Source organism: Lynx canadensis, chromosome B4 (assembly GCF_007474595.2).
Source record: "Lynx canadensis isolate LIC74 chromosome B4, mLynCan4.pri.v2, whole genome shotgun sequence".
NCBI classification, from domain to species: Eukaryota; Metazoa; Chordata; class Mammalia; order Carnivora; family Felidae; genus Lynx; species Lynx canadensis.
Genome location: NC_044309.1, coordinates 85,191,442 through 85,212,221, shown reverse-complemented (window position 1 = coordinate 85,212,221; position 20,780 = coordinate 85,191,442). Strand labels below are relative to the sequence as shown.

The window sequence follows — 20,780 nt, the reverse complement described above, 5'->3', positions numbered from 1 at the left end:
GGATTCTCTCTCCCTCTGCCCCACCTCTGCTCATACACTCTCTCTCTCAAAATAAATAAATAAACTTAAATTTTTTTTAAATATCTTGAAACAAACAACAACAACAAAAAAATGGAAACACAACATGCCAAAACTTATAGGAAGTAGCAAAAGTAATTCCAAGAGGGAAGTTTATAGCAATAAACATCGACCTTGAGAAAAAAGAAAGATCTGAAATAAACTAACTTTAAACCTCAAGGAACTAAAAGAAGAAGAACAAATAAGCCCAAAGTTAGCAGAAGGAAAGAAATAACAAAGATTAGGGCAGAAATAAGTTAGAGACCAGAAAAAAAATTAGAAAAGATCAATGAAACGAAAAGCTGGTTTATTTGAAAAGATAAAAAAACTGAAAAATCTTTGGCTAGACTAGGATAGGAAAAAAAGAACATTCAAATAAATTACATCAGAAATGCAAGAAGACACATTACCACTGATAGCATGGAAATACAAAAGATCATGACACCACTATGAAAAGTTATATGCCAACAAATAGGATAAACTAGAAGAAACACACAACCTAATATGACTGAATCTTGAGGAAAGAGAAAATCTGAACAGATTAATGACAATTAAGGTGATTGATTCAGTAATCAAAACTTCCCAACAACAAAAAGGCCAGGACAAGATGATTTGAGTACTGAATTCTAACAAATATTTAAAAAGAATGAATGCCAATCCTTCCCAAATGCTTCCAAAATGTTTAAAAAAAAAAAAAAAAAAAAAAAAAGAGGGGGTTGGGTGGGGAAACACTCCCAAACTTATTCTATGAAACCAGCATCACCCTGATGCCAAAGTAAGATGAGGACACTATAAGAAAATAAAATTAAGCATCAAATTCCCTGATGAACATAGATGTAAATATTTGCAACAAAACATTAGCAAACAAATACAATAGCACACACCATGAACAAGTGGGATTTATCCCTAGCATGCAAGGGATACACAGATCAATAAATCTGATACACCATACAAAGAGAATGAAATATAAAAATCATATGATCTTCTCAGTAGATGTAGAAAAAGCATTTAACAAAATTCAACATCTTTGCATGATAAAAACTCTCAAGAAATTCGGAATAGAATGAATGTACTTCAACATAATAAAGACCATATATCATAATCCCAGAGCTAATGTGATATTCAACAGAGGAAAATTGAAAGCTTCCTCTAAGACCAGAAACAATACAATGATATCCACTCTCGCCACTTAGATTCCACAGTACCAGAAGTCCTTGCCAGAGCTATTAGGCAAGAAAAAGAAATAAAAGGCATCCATATTAGAAAGAAAGATGTAAAACTATTTCCATTTTCAGATGATATGAATTTATACATAGAAAATCCTAAATAATTCATCCAAAAACTTAAAATTAATCAAGATTCAAATTCAATACACAGAAATCAGTTGTTACTTCTATACGCTACTAGTAAACTATCTGAAAAAGAAATTAAGAACAAAACCCCATTTACATCAAAACAATCAAATACTTAGGAGTAAATTAAACCAAGGAGGTGAAAGATCAGTGCACTAAAAACTATAAGGCTTTGATGAAAGAAATTGAAGAAGACAGAAATAAGTGAAAACATATCTGCAGTAAATAAAAGGAATTAATAATTTTAAAGCAACCTAAACACTCACTGCAATCCCTATCAAGATACCAATGGCATTTTTTTTTAATATATAGAAAATTACAATCCTAAAATTCATATGGAACCACCCTGACTGGCCAAAGCAATCTTGAGAAAAAAGAACTAACCTGAAGGCATCATACTTCTGATTTCAAACTGTAAAACAAAGCTAGCATAATCAAAACATTATGGTATAATCATAAAATAGACACATAAATCAATTATTTTTTTTTTAAATTTTTTTTTCAACGTTTATTTATTTTTGGGACAGAGAGAGACAGAGCATGAACGGGGGAGGGGCAGAGAGAGAGGGAGACACAGAATCGGAAACAGGCTCCAGGCTCTGAGCCATCAGCCCAGAGCCTGACGCGGGGCTCGAACTCACGGACCGCGAGATCGTGACCTGGCTGAAGTCGGACGCTTAACCGACTGCGCCACCCAGGCGTCCCGACACATAAATCAATTATAACAGAGTCACAAACCCAGAAATAAATCCACAGATATATGGTCACTAATATTTGACAAGGAAGCCAAGTACACTGAATGGAAAAAGGATAGCTTTTTCAATAAATAGTTTTGGGATAATTGGATTATCACATGAAAGGAATGAGACTGGGCCTCTATCTTACACCACTCACAAAAAATAACCTGAAACTGATTAAAAACTTAAAACATAAGAATGAAATCCTAAAACTCTTAGAAGAAATCACAGGGGAAAATCTCCTTGAATTGGTCTTCACAATTACTTTTGGGATATGACACTAAAGCACAGCAAACAAAAACAAAAAATAAAAGTAGGACTATACCATACTAAATTAAAAAATCAATAAAATAAAAATTCAACCTATAAAACTGGAGAAAATATTTGCAAACCATCTCTATAAAAAGTTGTTAATTAATATCTTGTATATACAGAACTCATATAGCTCAAAAGCAAAAAACAAACAAACAAAAAACAAAAAAAACACATTCCAATTAAAAATTTGGCAGAGGACCTGAATAGACATTTTTCCCAATAAGGCATACAAATGGCCAACAGATATATGAAAAGATACTCAATATCACTAATCCTTGTGGCAATGCAAAACAAAACCACAATGAGATATCACATAACACCTGTTAGAAGAACTATTATTTTTATTATATTTTATAAGTTTTTTTTAATTGAAGTGTCATTAACATGCAGAGTTATATTATCTTCAAGTGTATAAAGTAACAATTCAACAATTCTATACTCAGAGCTCATCAAGATAAGTGTACTCTTAATCCCCTTTATCTGTTCCACCCATTCCCCCACTTATGGCCCCTCTGGCAACCACCAGTTTGTATTTAAGAGTCTGTATTTTGTCTCTTTTTTCTTTGTTCATTTGTTTTGTTTCTTAAGTTCCACACTGAGTGAAATAATATGGTATTTCTGTTTCTGTTAGCATTATACCCTCTAGTTCCATCCATGTTGTTGTAAATGGCAAGATCTCATTCTTTTTTATGCCTGAGTAATAATCCATTGTATATATATACCATATTTTTATCCATTCATCTATGGATGAACACTTGGTTGCTTTCATATCTTGGCTATTGTAAATAATGCTGCAATAAACATAAGGATGCATACAGATGGCCAATAGACACATGGAAAGATGCTCAACATCACTAACCATCAGGGAAATGCAAACCAAAGCCACAATGAAATACCACCTTATACCTGTCAGGTAGGCTAAAATAAACAAATTTTAAAATTTTAAAAAATAAAAAAAAAGAAGGAACAACAGTGTTGGCAAGGATGTGGAGAAAAGGGAACCCTTCTGCACTGTTGGCGGGAATGCAAACTTGTGCAACCACTATGGAAAACCTTACGGAGTATTGTCAAAAATTTTAAAATAGAATCACCATATGATTCAGTAATTCCACTACTGGATATTTACCCAAAGAAAACAAACAAACAAAATAGTAATTCAAAAGGTATATGTACTCCTATGTTTATTGCAGCATTATTTACAATAGTCAAGATATAGAAGGCAAATTATTAACAAGAGAAGAATGAGCAAAGATGCAGAGGAAAGGGAACCTTGGTGTACTGGTGGTAGGAATATAAATTAGTAAAGCTACTATGGAAAACAGCAAGGAGATTCCTCAAAAAATTAAAAATGGAATTATCATAAGATCCAGCAATACCAATTCTGGGTATATATCCAAAGGGAATAAAATCACTATCTCAAAGAGATATCTGCTCCCCCATGTTCACTGCAGCATCTATTCACAATAGGCAAGACATGGAAACAACCTAAGTGTCTACTGATGGTTAAATGAATAAACAAAATGTGAGATATACAACATGTATGTGTGTGTGTGTATATATATATATATATACATACAAACATATATATATATATACACATACAAACACAAATATATACAGACAGATAATGAAATACTATTCAATCATTAATAAAAGGGGGGGTGCCTGGGTGGCTCAGTGGGTTAAGTGTCCGACTTCAGTTCAGGTCATGATCTCGTGGTCCATGGGTTTGAGCCCCACGTCGGGCTACGTGCTGACAGCTCGAAGCCTGGAGTCTGCTTCTGATTCTATGCCTCCCTCTCTCCCTCTGCCCCTCCCCCACTCACCCTCTGTCTGTCTCTCCCTTAAAAATAAATAAACATTAAAAAATTGAAAAAACAAGAAAAAGAAAATTCTGCTACTGATGCCAACATGGATGGATCTTGAGGGCATTATGGGAAGTGAATTAAATCAGACAAAGAAAAAAAACACTGTATGATCTCACATATGCAGAATCTAAAAACAGTGAACTCATAGAAACAGAGAGTAGAATGGTGGCTGCTAGAGGTTGAGGGGTGTGGGAATTGGGGAGATGTTAAATAAGAGTACTAATGTCCACTGATAAGATGAATAAGTTCTGGGGATTTAATATAGAGCATAGACTATAGTTAACAAAACTATTATATACTTCAGAGTTACTAACAGATGTTAAATATTCCCACCACAAAATAAAAATGGTAATTATATGAGGTGATGGAGGTGTAACCTACCCCTATTGTGGTAATCATTTTACCATATTTAAATGTATCAAATCATCACAGTGTAGCAGCGCCTGGGTGGTTCAGTTGGTTAAGTTTTGGACTCTTGATTTCGGCTCAGGTGATGACCTCATGATTTGTGAGCTGGAGCCCTGTGTCCAACTCCACGCTGACAGAGTGTGGAGCAGGCTTGGAATTCTCCCTCTCACTCTCTCTATGCCCCTCCCCTGCTCTCTCTCAAAATAAATAAACTTAAAAAAAAATCACATTTTACATCTTAACACATCTTACACAACAACTAACACAATGTTATATCTCAATAAATCTGAGAAACACACACAAAGTGGATCAATACAAAGTTTAGAATAACTGTTACCTCCTTTGGGAGCAGGTTGGAGAGGAAACAGGAGGGGAATAAAGTCATTTCAAGGGATGTTTCTAGTAAATTATCCAGCTGAATGGTAGGTTTCTGGATATTTATCATATCAATATGCATTCTAATTTATGTAAATGTTACTTAAAATGTTTTGTATTTATCACATATGTTTCAGTGATAAAGAAAATACATAGTAATAGTAATGTTATTTTATATTTCTCATATTAGTAGATGAGAAAACTATAGCAAATGTGTATTATTTTCCTTCCTTCCATTTCTTGCATTTTGTTTCCTTTTCAATGTGACACACTTTAATTCTTTAAAAAAATAAATTTATAACGTTACAATAGTACAAAGTACCCTTGAGAAGAAAGAGAAAAATGATTTGTTAGTTTTCTGTTTTCCAGAAATTACAAGTTCAGTTAGTGAGGGCTGCACCTAATTATCTATGATTGTTTTTCAAGTACATTTGCTGTACTCAAATAGATAATTGTAGCAAAAATCCAATAACTAGTAAACAGATTTTTTCATATAAGTATTAGGTTTACTGCTAGGTACAAATTAAAAAAAAAATCTCAGGAGCTACTTGCCATTTAAAAAGAAGAGCAGGACCATGTCAGCATAATTAAAAACACAATGAAACTTTACTTTTTTAAAAATAAAGCTTTAATTTAAAATGATTAGATTATTTAAAATGCACATGTCCTCAATATAAAAGAAATTGAATTTTTTATCCAATTAGTGAAAGCGCATAGTCAAAATACTAAAAAATGAGGTAAATTGTTTTTTACCTAGAAGCATAATAAATCAGAAGCAAGCTCTGTCAAATGTTAGTCATTGAGAACATCAATCTGTACAATGACTCTGCTGTCAACTTCAGGTTTGAGGCTTAATCATTTTAGAAGCAAGAAAGCCATGAGTCATATTTTACCCAGGAGGCACTTGAGAACACAATATTCATGCTGTTACCCTCATAAATTTCTTGACAATTTGCCTCAAGGTCAATTGGCAATGAAATAATAGAAATTTTAAATTTTGAACAGATTATGTGAAGGTGGATTTAATGAATATGTAACCTGCACTGTCATTTGGTCTCATGTACATATCCTTTGGAAGATACCACATAGCCTGCAAAACTAGTAAAACACACAATAGTCCTGAAGTATACTTAACAAGTAATTACATGGCATATAAGCACTGAATAACATCAGAATGTGTGACTCCGAATCATTTTTTCTAAAGGGTTAGCTTTTGGAGTTTTTAAAGAATGTTTCATATGCAAAGAAACATAATTCATTAATTTATGATACCTACATAAATGTTATTACGTCATGCATCATATTTATTTAAAGACCATGATGCAAAATGGTAATAAGGCAAAATTGCCTACTAAATATTCCCCTCTCTGTATCCACCTCTCTAAATAGTTCCCTTTCACATTGACTCTTGGCTTGGCCATGTGACTTACTGTGTATGTATTAGTCTGTACAGGCTGTCCCGGTATAATATCATAGGCTGGGTGGCTCAAACAGCAGAGTTATTTTTTCACACTTCTGGAGGCTGGAAGCCCAAGATCAGGGTGCCAGCATGGTAGAATTCTGGTGACAGCCTTCTTTCTGGCTTGCAGAAAGCCACCTTCTATGTGCTCACATGGCCTTTTCTTAATGCATGTGTGCAAAGAAATATCAAGCTTTCTGATTTCTCTTTGTATAAGGGTAACAATTCCATCAGACCTCGTCCCCACCCTCATAACCCAGTTACTTCCCAAAGGCCCCATCTCCAAATACCATTACATTGGGAATGAGGAGTTTAATAAATGGACTGAAGCAGGGGAACTCACAAGTATTCAGTCTGTAACATTATGGCCAATGGAACAACAGCAAATATCACACAGAGACTTCAAGACCATTTGTGCATTTGAGTCCCTCCTTTCTTCTTGTTTTCTGGACCCCCATCATCACTACCCAAGAAAGGAGTCTGAGGTAGCCCGCTGGGTAATAAGAGACAAGTGGCCTTATTCCGTCTTTGTTCTTGCTGATCCAGACTAACTTAGCTCATGAGTAAAATGACCTGATAGCTGAGGATCAGTCTTACCACACTCTGAGACAATTACAATTGCAGATTACTACCACTCTCCCCACCTCACCGGGCCTTTCAAATACTAACACTATTCCTCCTTGGACACTGTGGCATGAATTAGTGATTCATTAGTGGAATACCACTATTCCACATATTCCTCCTTGGACACTGTGACATGAATTAGTGATCGCCTTAAATAGTTCTACTATCAAACTTCTGCCAAAAGAAGCTTCCTTCATTCCAGCATTTGATTCACAAATATTTTCAAACTACATGGAAAGGGGTCAACAGGCTAAGATTAGGGACACAACCATGGAACAAGATGCAGCCCATGCATTCACACAGTATGTAATTCGTTGGCAGATAACAATAAAAAAGGGGGCAGGGGCGCCTGGGTGGCTCAGAAAGTTATCTCATGGTTCGTGAGTTCGAGCCCCACATTGGGCTCTGTGCTAGCAGCTCGGGGCCTGGAGCCTGCTTTGGATTCTGTGACTCCCTCTCTCTCTGCCCCTCCCCCACTCATGCTCTGTCTTTCTCTGTCTCCCAAAAAATAAATAAATATTTAAAAAAATTTTAAAGGGGTGGGGAATAATACCCTGTGGCAGCTTTTCTCAACTACAATGATCTGAACCAGCAAATACAGAAATGACTTGAGTGACTATTTTCTCAGTTGTCTCAAGTATGTTACATAAACAGTGTGTACCTCAGTATATAGACAGTAAGTTAATTCAATCCATTCTAAGACTTATGGCATTAAGAGTAATTGTCTCATCAAACTCCAGTTGAGAAAAAAAACAGTCTGTATCAATAACTATTGCACTAGGAAGTACAAACAAACCAGCCTGAAGAGATTATAAATATATTTTGGTTGAGCCTTTATTGATGAACATGAACAGTCAAGTGAAAAGAAAAGAGGAAAATAATCAAATAAGAATATTTTGGGGGCTCCTGGCTGGCTCAGTCGGTAGAGCATGCAACTCTTGATACCAGGGTGGTGAGTTCAAGCCCCATGGTGGGCATGGAGACTATTTTAAAAAGGGGGCGGGAGGTGGGGATGCTTGGGTGGCTCAGTTAGTTGAGCGGCCAACTTCGGTTCAAGTGAGGATCTAATGGTTCGTGGGTTCGAGCCCCACATCACGCTCGCTGCTGTCAGCAAGGAGACTACTTCACTTTGCATCCTCTGTCCCCCTCTCTCTGTCCCTCCCCTGCTTGCACTCTCTCTCAAAAATAAATAAACATTTAAAAAAATAAGTAAGAAAAACTAAAGAGTATTTCGCACAGAGTCTTGGGAGGAGAGATGCTAGTACACTTGCAAAACTAACAGATAAAATCGATTCCCTCTTTCTGATAGCTAACCAATGATGCCCCAGAAAACAGCATAGCAAAGTCCAATACAGACTAAAATTATAATCACTTGGAAGAACTAACACACCGAATGAGAAACACAGTTTCATCCTTATAAAGTGTTTCCGAAAGTAAGTTCAATGTAATGGATAAGAAATGGATGTTACGATTTTTTTCACTGTTGCTGATAGCCTCTTAGTCTACATAATTTTAACTTACACTAAGGAAAAGAAAGTGTATTGATTAAATGTTAATATAAAATGTTTTATTGCTAAGAACCACTAAGAACTACCAGTAGAAAAACAACAAGAACAGCAAAATAAAAACCCACATTTGCTGGCAACTTGCCTAGTCTTTAAGTAACAGTGCATCACTTTCCTGAATTAGGTTTAATTTTATTCAACGTTCTTGGATTCTTATCTTCAGTGTTTATTCTGTCTATGTTGATGACATGGTCTTACTAGATATTTCAAAGGTAGCCTCAAGAAACAACGGACTCTATTGCTAATTACTGTCTGAAAGAATAGCTCAGTATTAATTACACCAAACCTAACTCATCGTTTTTGGTAGCTATTCTTCTACAGGTATAAAATGCTAAAAATTCTATGCAACAGGTTAGCTTTATTACACATGGGAGTATTATATAGCAAAATCATCCTGACATGCTTATTACACTGCTCAAAATTCTAAATTTTGTAAGAGCCTTGTAAGTTATTTTATGATAGAGGTGATAGAAATGGAAACTTCCTGCCTACAAAACATCCCAGGTCAGAGTCAACCCTTTTATGCTTCAGAGTGCAGAATTTTGTAACTTTATTAAAGCTTTAATTCAAATAGCTGACTAGATCCAAAACTGCATTTGAATTAAAGTCCTTGGACTACTTACTATAAAGTACCCTTGCAGAACCATATTGATACAGAGATGGTACATTCTTCCCCTAGATAAGGATACAAGCAAGGCTCTGAGTTGTATGTAACAATGCCATTTTCACAATCCACCGAATTAGAATACAAAGTGGATCTATCTTATTGCAATAGGTGATACAGAACTGCCAAACACTTCAGTCTTAATTATTTGCTATACAACTTTAGTCCAAAGTCAAGATCAAGATAATTCTGTAAATTTGCATTTGGATATAACCCGTCTGCTGTAAGTACATGATGATGAAAAATAAAACCTGAAAAGAGAAAATCAAAGCAAATAACTAATCTAAATGAAGAAGATGATGATGATAAGAAGAACAATAAACAAATAACAACAACAAGAAACATTTCCATTGACCAGAGCACGATGTGGTAAAACACGATTCTGCTGGAATCTGGAACCAGAAGCGGTCAATGAAGCAAAAGTTCATCTTCTGTACAATAGAGGGGAGAACTTGAGCAAGTGATCCATGAAACACCAGATATTAGAGACTTGCCCAATGATGTAAGCTGGGTGCCAGTCCAGGCCTGTCTTCTCCTCCCTCAATTCCTCCTGAGTGGAGGAAGAAAAAAGCAAACCATTGCCCATCACAACCGGAACAATATTTCTTGACATTAGAGCCAATGGGACACAGGCAGAACTGGGCAACAAAAGTCAAACAAAGCTAGTCCATGGCTTACATGTAGATTGCTATAGATTTCAAACAAGCACAGGATGTGGAACAGTAGGAACTCTTCTCCATTTTGAGAAATGTTCGTTGAAGCTCTGCACATCTCACAATCCTCAGTTCTCCTAGGTGAACGTGTTTGTGCAGAAGACATGTAAAAAATGTTTATAGCTCTCTGTAAATAGGAGTTTTTAAAAATTGGAAACAATTTAAATGTATATAAATAAAAGAATAGGTAATTAAAGTATGTATATTCTTGTTAAAATGTCTATACTACCCAAAGCAATCTACACATGTAATGCAATCCCTATCAAAATACCACCAGCATTTTACACAAAGCCAGAACAAAGAATCCTAAAATTTGTGTGAAACTACAAAAGGCCCCCAATAGCAAAAGCAATCTTGAAAAAGAAAAGCAAAGCTGGACGCATAACAATTCTGGGCTTCAAGCCATATTACAAAGCTGTGGTCATCAAAACAGTATGGTGCTGGCACAAAAACAGACAGATCAATGGAACAGGATAGAAAACACAGAAGTGAATCCACAACTATATGGCCAATTAATCTTCAACAAAGCAGGAAAGAATATCTAACGGAAAAAAAAAACAGTCTCTTCAAGAAATGGTGTTGGGAAAACTGGACAGCACAAGCGTTAAAAAATGAAACTGGACCATTTTCTTACAACATACACAAAAATAAACACAAAATGGATGAAAACCTAAATGTGAGACAGGAAACCATCAAAATCCTAGAGGAGAACACAGGCAGCAACCTCTTTGACATCAGCCATAGCAACTTCTTACATCTCCAGAGGCGAGGGAAGCAAAACCAAAAATGAACTATTAGGACTTCATCAAAATAAAAAGCTTCTGCACAGCAAAGGAAACAACAAAACTATAAGGCAACCAATGGAACGGGAGAAGATATTTGCAAATCACAAATCTGAAAAAGGGTTAGTATCCAAAATCTATAAAGAATTTATCAAGTTCAACACACAAAAAACAAATATTCTAATTAAAAAATGTGTATAAGACATGAATAGACATTTTCCAAAGAAGACATCCAGATGGCTACCAGACACATGAAAAGATGCTCAACTTCACTCATCATCAGGGAAATACATTTCAAAACCACAGATACCAGCTCCCAGCTGTCAGAATGGCTAAAATTAGCAACTCAGGAAACAACAGATGTTGGTGAGGATGTGGAGAAAGGGGAACCCTCTTGCACTGTTGGTGGGAATGCAAACTGGTGCAGCCACTCTGGAAAATGTGTGGATGTTCCTCGGTTAGTTAAAAATAGAACTATCACACAATCCAACAATTGCACTACTAGGTATTTACCCAAAGGACACAAAAATAGCAATTTTAAGTGAAACATGCACTCTGATGTTTATAGCAACACTATCAACAATAGCCAAAGTATTGAAAGAGCCCAAATGTTCATTGACTGATGATTGGATAAAGAAGATGTGGTGTGCGCATGCGCACACACACACACACACACACACACACACTGGAATATTACTCAGCTGTCAAAAAGAATGAAAGCTTCCATTTACAATGACATGGATGGAGCTAGAGAGTATTATGCTAAGTGAAATAAGTCAGTCAGAGAAAGACAAATACCGTATGTAATCGCTCATATATGGAATTTAAGAAACAAAACAGATGAACATGGAAAGAAAGAAAGAAAGAAAGAAAGAAAGAAAGAAAGAAAGAAAGAAAGAAAGAAATGCAATCCAAAAAGAGACTAACTATAGAGAACAAACTGAGGATTACTGGAGAGGAGGTGAGCAGGGGATTGGTTAAATAGGTGACAGGTATTAAAAAAGGCACCTGTGATGACACTGGGTGTTGTATATAAGTGATGAATCATTAAATTCTATACCTGAAACTAGTATTACACTGTATGTTAACTAACTTGAATTTACATTAAAAATTTTAAAAAAATAAACAGGAAAAAATAAAGTATACATATTCATAAAATGGAATATACAGAGTTAAACTGAATGAGAGCAAGCTGTGTGTCTGAGCCACCTCAGATAAAGCATGTGGCAAAATAATGCATGCTTTTATTTATCACGAGGCCTGATAACTCATAAAACTCTGTAAAAAAAATATGTAATCTATATGAACAGAAAGTATAGTAAAATACAATAAACAAATATAACAAAATATAAATAAATACATATAAAGTATAAAATCATGAGAATGATAACCTTCAAATTCAGCAAGGCCATTATCACAGGAAGCAGGTAAGGGGAAAAGGGGAGCAACAGGACAGGAGAGTAACATGGGCGTTCCTCTGTGTCTACAAATTATTAGTACTTAAGTAACTAAGACAAGATTTAATTATTCAATCAGTAACTATATTATGTACGTACTGTGTGCTTGGCATCATTCTAGGCACTGAGTATAAGCAATAAACAAAACAGACTAATACTCCTGCCCTTACAGAGCTTATGTTCCAGTAGAAAAGAGGAGGCAGCAGAGAAGGAACAAGTAAGTGAGATGTGAAGCATTCCCCATGATGGCGACCGTTTTGCAGTAAAATCAAACCTAAAAGGGAGACATGGAGAACTGAGGGTAGATTGCTGCAGGTCTAAACCTCAGAGTCAGAAAGTGCTGCATAGAGAGAGCCTCACTGAGAAAGTGACTTTTAAGAGAAGATTTGAAAAGATGTGAGTACAAGATAAAAAGTATGTCTGGAGGAAAGAATTCTTGGTAAAGGTAGAACACATGCAAAGGCCCTGAGGCTGGTGTGCCTGAAAAATTCAAAATGACAGGGCACCTGGATGGCTCAGTCAGTTGAGCGTCTGTCTTTTGATTTTGGCTCAGGTCATGATCTCCCAATTCGTGCGAGTTCAAGCCCCACATTCGGCTCTGCGCTGACAGTGCGGAGCCTGCTTGGAATTCTCTCTCTCTCCAGCTCTCTTTCAAATTAAATAAAAACAAATAAACTTAAAAATAATTTACAAAAGGAAATAGATGTAGAGGCACACTGCAAATAATAAAAAGCTACAAGAAGAATAGTTATGTTCTTTTAAAACAACTCTGGTTTGGTGGGAGATAAAAAATGCACTATACGTGGATTCAGGTGTCTACCAACTTCTCAGCAGTCTATATCACACTGAGAATAAGTCATAAAAGACTTAAAAGAAGGAAGGCTGAAGAGGCAAAAGATAAAAAGTGGAAATATTAGTTTCCCTAGAAAATGTCCAAATTCCCAGTCAACTTTTATCTTAAAAAAAAAAAAAGACAGGGGCGCCTGGGTGGCTCGGTCGGTTAAGCGTCCGACTTCGGCTCAGGTCATGATCTCACAGTTCGTGAGTTTGAGCCCCGTGTCAGGCTCTGTGCTGACAGCTTGGAGCCTGTTTCGGATTCTGTGTCTCCCTCTCTCTCTGCCCCTCCCCCGTTCATGCTCTGTCTCTCTCTGTCTCAAAAATAAATAAACGTTAAAAAAAATTTAAAAAAAAAAGACAGAACACTTAGCAAAAAGAAAAAAAGAAATCAAGGGCTTCTCCATATACCTCCTATTTGTGATGGTTAATTTTATGTACCAACTTGGCGAGGCTAAGGGACCTGTTGTTTGGTCAAACAATAGTCCAGATAACTGCTGTGAAGGTATTCTGCAGAGGTAATCAACATTTATAACCAAGTGACTTTAATTAAGTGAAGAAAATTACCTTCCACAACATGGGTGGGCTTCATCCAATCAGCTGAAGGCCTTAAGAGCAAAAACTGAGGTTTCCCAAAGAAGAAAGAATTCTACCTCAAAACTGTAACATAGAAATCCTGTCAGAGTTTCTAGCCTGCTGGCAGGCCCTGTGAATTCTGGACTCAAGACTGAAATATCAACTCTTACACAAATTTCCAGCCTGCCGGCCTCCTCGCAGATTGCAGACTTTCCAGGACCTGTAACTGCATAAGCCAAGTCCTTAAAATTAATCTCTCAGTTTTTGTTTTTGTTTTTCTCTGTAGAACCCTGCCTAATACAGAGGACAGAGCATGGAGCCACAGAGAATGGTTCTCAAGCCTCAAAACCTAATGGCATTTGCTCTGCTAAGTAGCAAACTTGCTTTAGACCAGTGACCCTTCCGTCCTTCCAATTTCTCCCTCTTTGAAGGGGAGTATCTAATCTGCATCTGCCCTCTTGCATTGTGGAAGCAGGTGACTTGCTTGCTAGGCTTCACAGGTCCACAAACGGAGAGGAATTTTGCCCCTGAGGGACTAGACCCCAAGTCCCACCCTTTACTGATTTAGATAGAATGTGGACTTAGAGCTGACGCCAGAATGGTTAAAGTCTTTGGAGGATACTGGGATTGGGTGAATGTATTTTTACACGGGAAGGACATGACTTTGGGGAGGGTCAGAGGCAGAGTGTTATTGGTTGAACTGTGTCCCTCAAAAAAAAAAAAAAAAGTACATTTAAGTCCTAACCTCCAATACCTCAGAACGTGCCCTTATTTGGAAATAGGGCGAATGCAGATGGAAATAGTTAAGATAAGGTTATGCTGAAGTAGGGTGGACTCCTAATCATACACCAGTATGACAGGAATCCTTATAAGAAGACGGCCATGTGAAGACGGAGACACAGAAAGAATGTCATGTGAAGACAGAGACAAAGACTGGGGTTATGCTGCCACAGCCTGGGACTGTCAGAAGGTATAAAAAGAAAGGAAGGATTCTTTCCTAGAAAGCTTCCAAGAAAGCCCAGAGGAGCCAAAGCTCTGACTTCAGACTTCAGGTCTCCAAAATACAGAGAATGCATTTCTGTTGTTTTTAGCCATCTAGTTTGTGATACTTTGTTACAGCAGACCTAGGAAGTGCTTAGCAAGGATTTATAGTTTACCAGGTAACATTCTATATAAATTCACATGATTCTCATACTAAACAAGTGGAGGAAGCACTATTATTGCTATAGCCCCCATTTATAACTCATGTAACAGAGGCTCTTACAGGTTATGTGATTTACCCATGATTGCAAAGCAAGTTAACTGTGATGCTGAGGCCGTGAGCTAGGTTTTGACACCTACCCTTTACAGCATTGAAAGGACTGGTACTCTCTGTTTACCTTTGAGATAGATCTTGTGTGTGCATGTGTGTGTGTGTGTGTGTGTGTGTGTGTGCATGCACACGCATGTATGTGTTAATATCTATGGGTAATTGCCAAAGGGCCTTAGTGAACTTTTCAGCAATTCATGGAGTTTATGGGATAATGGGCTGAAGGAACACAGACAACGTTTTTGATGGTAACTTGATTTGTATATTCCCAAAGGAAAACTGAGAAGTAGGTGAATATCCAATGGACACAGTGAATTGGAAAAAGGACCTACATATTATGATTCTGAATATCTGAATATCTAATAATAAAAGAGGAATAGAGTTTACTAAAAAATATGATAAGAAATCTATGCATACCTCACTTTAATAAACCGTCTTGGGGCGCCAAGGTGGTTCAGTCAGTTAAGCGTCTGACTTTGGCTCAGGTCATGATCTCACAGTTTGTGAGTTCTAGCCCCACATCAGGCTCTGTGCTGATAGCTCAGAGACTGGAGCCTGCTTTAGATTCTGGGTCTCCCTCCCTCTCTGTCCCTCCCCTGCTCACACACTCTCACTCTCTCACTCTCTCACTCTCTCACTCTCTCTCTCTCTCTCTCTCTCTCGTAAAAATAAATAAACATTTAAAAAAAATAAAAACACTGCCTTGATTGTTAGGGCCTCAAAACTTAATTTTTTTAATCATAAGTCAAATAATTGTTTTATCTTGGATGACATGCAGATTGTTTCAAACGTTTTTTGTTTTACATTTATTTTTTTTTTGAGAGAGAGAGACAGAGACAGAGCACAAGTGGCGGAGGGGAAGAGACAGAATGAGACACAGAATCTGAAGTAGGCTCCAGGCTCTGAGCTGTCAGCACAGAGCCCAAAGCAGTGCTCGATCTCCCAAACCATTAGATCATGACCTGAGCCGAAGTTGGATGCTTAACGGACTGACCAACCCAGGTGCTCCCAGATTGTTTCAAACTTTAAATAAAGATACTTCATATTTATCTGCATATTTGTATTCTACTCATATTTTAAATTTCTTTAATTAGTGTTACTACAGCCACTTAAACATTAAGTTATAAATGAGGAACCTGCTGGCATGGCTTTATTGTGTCTCATACGAGTACCAGAAACACTCTCTTCTCTAACCTTGAGAACTTAAATGTACCTAAGCATGCCCATATTCAGAGAGAAGACTGGATTCTATACATTATAATAAATGGATACACAAACTTTAGCAATGCGAAGGGTGAATCTGGAAAATATCACTAGAAAACAATTCCTTAATAATGCTCGTGCTTATTTAGCTACACCTCCAAATAAAAATGTTTTAAGGACTAAAATATGATTTCCCATTCAAAACCAGTATAAACATTGACTAATAACCCATTAACTCCATTGTCCCCCAGTAAGTAGAGACTTTGGTTTTAGTCCCAGCTCTCCCAGCAGCTGTGGTTACTTTCCATCTCTGGACTGCGCTTCTCAGACATAATGTGATGGTCTTCAAGATCCCTGGTAGCTCCAAATTTCAATTGCAAAATCATCAATCCTCAATTGACATTTAATTGCAGTTCAAAAGAAACATACATGGAAAACTACCACAATTAACATTTAGCTTTTAATTTTTACTCGTCTTTATCACTTGAGTCTCAACACAACCAAAACAAGTTTTCCTGGCCTTGGATACTTGCTGAATTACGATAACAATGGTCAGACACTCTAGAAAAAAACCAAGACTCCCAACATAAAATTTCTTCTAATTTATGGCTCCAGTGGCTTAAGCAATATATCTCTTTATCCTCAGAATTCAATACAGAATATGATTACTCTGTAAACGTACAGAGTAAATATTTTTATTTTTAGAAACCAACTTTGAAAACTGTAAACTCTAGTAAGCAATGTCTTTAATTACATCTAACCTATAAAGACAGCATCACCTGCAATGTAGCTGTCAGGAACTTCTTATCTTGCCATAATACAGTCTCGAACATTCTGGGAACAAATTACCTAAGCCCCATAAAGAATAAATTTATTTTTGCAATTTTTTCAGCAAAGTACACACAGACAGTTATAAAACATAATGACTTAAAATAAGAAAAATTAGATTATTTTTGACATTGTTATATAACATCAAATAAAAATGAAATTTTAGTGATTGAAGATGGTGTTATTTTCAAAATGTCAGTGTTAAGCAAACTTTAAGATTTCCCTTACTAATGAAGACTTGGCAGGCTACATAATATACCATATTATTTTACATAATTGCGGTTAATACATCTTTCAGCCAAGAGGTTGAAGAATGACTAGTTTTAGAAAAACATTTAAAATCCTATTTCCCTAATGCAGACACAGAATACCTCACTAGCCTTAACTCCATACAACTCAAAAGCAAAATCTTTAAATGTTGGCTAGTCTTTTTCTACAGTTTTTCATTGTTCTTTCATTAAGCTTATAACATGAAATCAGTGGATATTAAAGAAATTAAAAAAAAAAAACGCATGTCTATAATCTAAGGAAAGCTTAACATGGATACAATCTGTTTAAGTTACCTGAATAGGGAACACGAGTTTTCTACTTTTCTCAGGGCTCAGAGTTGAGAACAGAGGCAACTAATCATTAACTTTTAGCCAGAAGCAAACTTGCACACTTATCTCAAGAGACTGCTTTTCCCTTCCCTCTCTCTTCTCTCAAATAGGGGAAAGGTAGCCTCTTTTCTTGAGGAACTTGCTTTGACAGGCACAATTAGTTCATACTTTTCACAGTATAAAGTTAACTTGGCTTAAATTATATCCTGGGTCAAAGAAGGTAACCAAGTCTGGCAATTTGAACTGCTAAATTTAATCTTCTAATCCTTTTTCTCTGAGTTGATATACCACAGTTTCAAATGTATTTACCACAATGTGATTTCATTCATGTATAGACACTGCAAACGTACTATAATATATAAGTTCATGTGCCAGTGAATCTTCACTGAGTCTAAAACTAGATAATTCAGAAAGGAATGAACAATAAGGCCAAGGTCATGTGTTGAATCCCTCCAGGAGTCCTCAGCTTCCTTTTGTTGCCTAATCACAAATTACACTCCTTATTCGACCAGCCATTCTATAAATGCAAGACCTCCATCAGAAAGCGTCCTCACTTAAGAATGTGACAGTAATTCTGATGATGGGTCAGTGTTGCCATCTTTGTATTTGAAGAAATTACACTGACCTTTGGAGAAACGAAGAGCTACCATTTACTGGGTGTTTCTCATATCCTCGGTAGTTATTTTAGCAAACAATTCATATCCACAACTTCATTCTCTAAACTGTAAAATATAGGGGCACCTGGGTGGCTCAGTTGGTTGAGCGCACAACTTGGGCTCAGGTCACGATCTCACAGTTCGTGAGTTCGATCCCCGCATCAGGCTCTGTGCTGACAGCTCAGAGCCTGGAGCCTGCTTCAGATTCTGTGTCTCCCTCTCTCTCTCTACCCTCCTCAGCTCTGCCTCTGTCTCAAAAATAAATAAACATTAAATTTAAAAAAATAAAAATAAACTGTAAAATATAGACATTATGATACATATTTTAAGTATGAAAACACTGAAGCACTGAGTTTTGATCACTCATATGTAAGGCCATATAGCTGATAATTATTGGGTCCTGGGTTCCAATTCTGGTTTGTCTGAATCCAAATCTGTATTCCTCTCCACTGAACAGTAGACCATCCTTTGCATAGTCAGTGGGTGAGAGGAATTTGAGTCCCCATGTAAAAGATGCCATTATTAAGACCAAGGCACTAAGTAATAACTAGCTATAAAATATGCTTCCTAAATATTTTATTTATTTATTTTTAAATGTTTATTTATTTATTTTGAGAGACAAGAAAGCACAAGTGCAGGGAGGGGAAGAGAGAGGGAGGAAGAGGGAATCCCAAGCAGGCTCTTCACTGGCTGAACCCAGCACAGGGCTCAAACCCACGAACTGTGAGATCATGGCCTGAGCTGAAATCAAGAGTCAGATACTCAACTGACTGAGCCACCCAGGTGTCCCCCAAATATTTCAATAGGCTGGATTTCTAAATGCATATCATGGTTTCAATCACCAAGTAATAGCATAAATAGTCTCTGGGCATTTCCCCTAATTTATTTAATGATATAAAGCAAATGCCTTTACAAAATATGACATGGTATTTTTTCTCTCTCCCTTATTAAAATTCAATTCAAAAAATAAAATAAAATTGTTAAGAAATTTTGCCTCACACAAAATGGGACACTCACTGAGGTTGTAATATCCTGAACAAATTGTAGTATGGATTTTACAATTATGTAGTATATCTGATAATCAAAAGCAAAGAATATCTTTACTGAGAACTCTTCAAATACCTTTGTTCCAACACAGCAAAGTGCTTAGTAGCTAGCCAATGTTCAGTTATATTTATTTGGAGTAAAATTGCCTAATGTAATATAGGTGATTAATCAATTAATAATAACTTAATTTGGTATTTGGTAGATACACCTCAAAGTAGATTATTTTCCCAAAAAGTGGAAGAACAGGGGTGCCTGTGTGGCTCAGTGTGTTGAGCGTCCGACTCTTTGGCTCAGATCATGATCTCATGGTTTGTGAGTTTGAGCCCCGCGTAGGGCTCTACACTGACAGTATGGAACTTGCTTGGAAGTCTCTCCCATTCTCTCTGCCCATACCCTGATTGTGCTCTCTCTCTCAAAATACGTGAACTTTAAAAAAAAAAAAAAAAGTGGAAAAATAGCCGGCATTGGTGGTTAGTGGTGAGCATAGCTGCCTTCCAAAAAATTTGTCCAAATTATTGAACAAAATTTCAATAAAGTCACATGCTTTATCAACTGCTTTTATATAATGGAAATATGACAACAAGACTCAACTTTTGCAAAGAAATGATTATTAACTTTGTTAAGTAAGTGCATATATATAAAAACTTCCAAAGTTAAATAAAAAGAGAAATACAGACATATCAAAGTTTGATATGTAAAAATTATATCAAGAAAGTAACAACATAAGGTCTAGAAATATTAGAATTGGAAGGAATGTGTACAATATATCTTGTTCTTATTTTGTATGATTTTGCTTATTGGTGTCACAATAGTAAATCCTTAAAAAAATTACTATGTGATAGAACCCATGGTCTGTTAGTTAACTTTATAGAGTTTGTTAGACAAATTTAAAGATCTCTGATTATAAATAATATATTTGCTTTCTCAATGTAGAATTTATTTTTGTCACATAAGATATTTCTGTACTAAATTATTTTATCATCTTAAATATGCATTTTCAGCAGATCTACCAAAAAGCCAAAATCACCTAATTCAGATTTAGTGTTTACTCAAGTAGAAAAAAACGGCAAAAATAATGAATTGACTTAAATATGCAATTTTGGACAGCTTTGTAATCACACTAAAATATTCAACAATTTGACTCTTTCTTTCAACAAGAAATATATCTTAAAGCACAGAGAAATCACGTTGGTATTAAAGTTGAACAATTCAGTTCTGTGGGATGTGAGATAAATACAGACAGTCATGTTTGCTACATAAACCTTTGAGAAAAGAAAAGCCACATGCAAAACAGACTTGTTCATCAGGAGCCCTGGGGAGAAAAATGGCTGAAGGTGACTAACCTTTGCCAA

The 20,780-nt window shown here is 36.3% G+C and overlaps 1 protein-coding gene across 4 annotated transcripts in view; it reads right to left on the bottom strand.

Moving 5' to 3' along the window:
- SLC16A7 (solute carrier family 16 member 7) overlaps positions 1-20,780 on the bottom strand; it is a 191,649-nt gene that overhangs the window by 112,679 nt on the left and 58,190 nt on the right. The gene's annotated exons all lie outside the window — the stretch shown is intronic.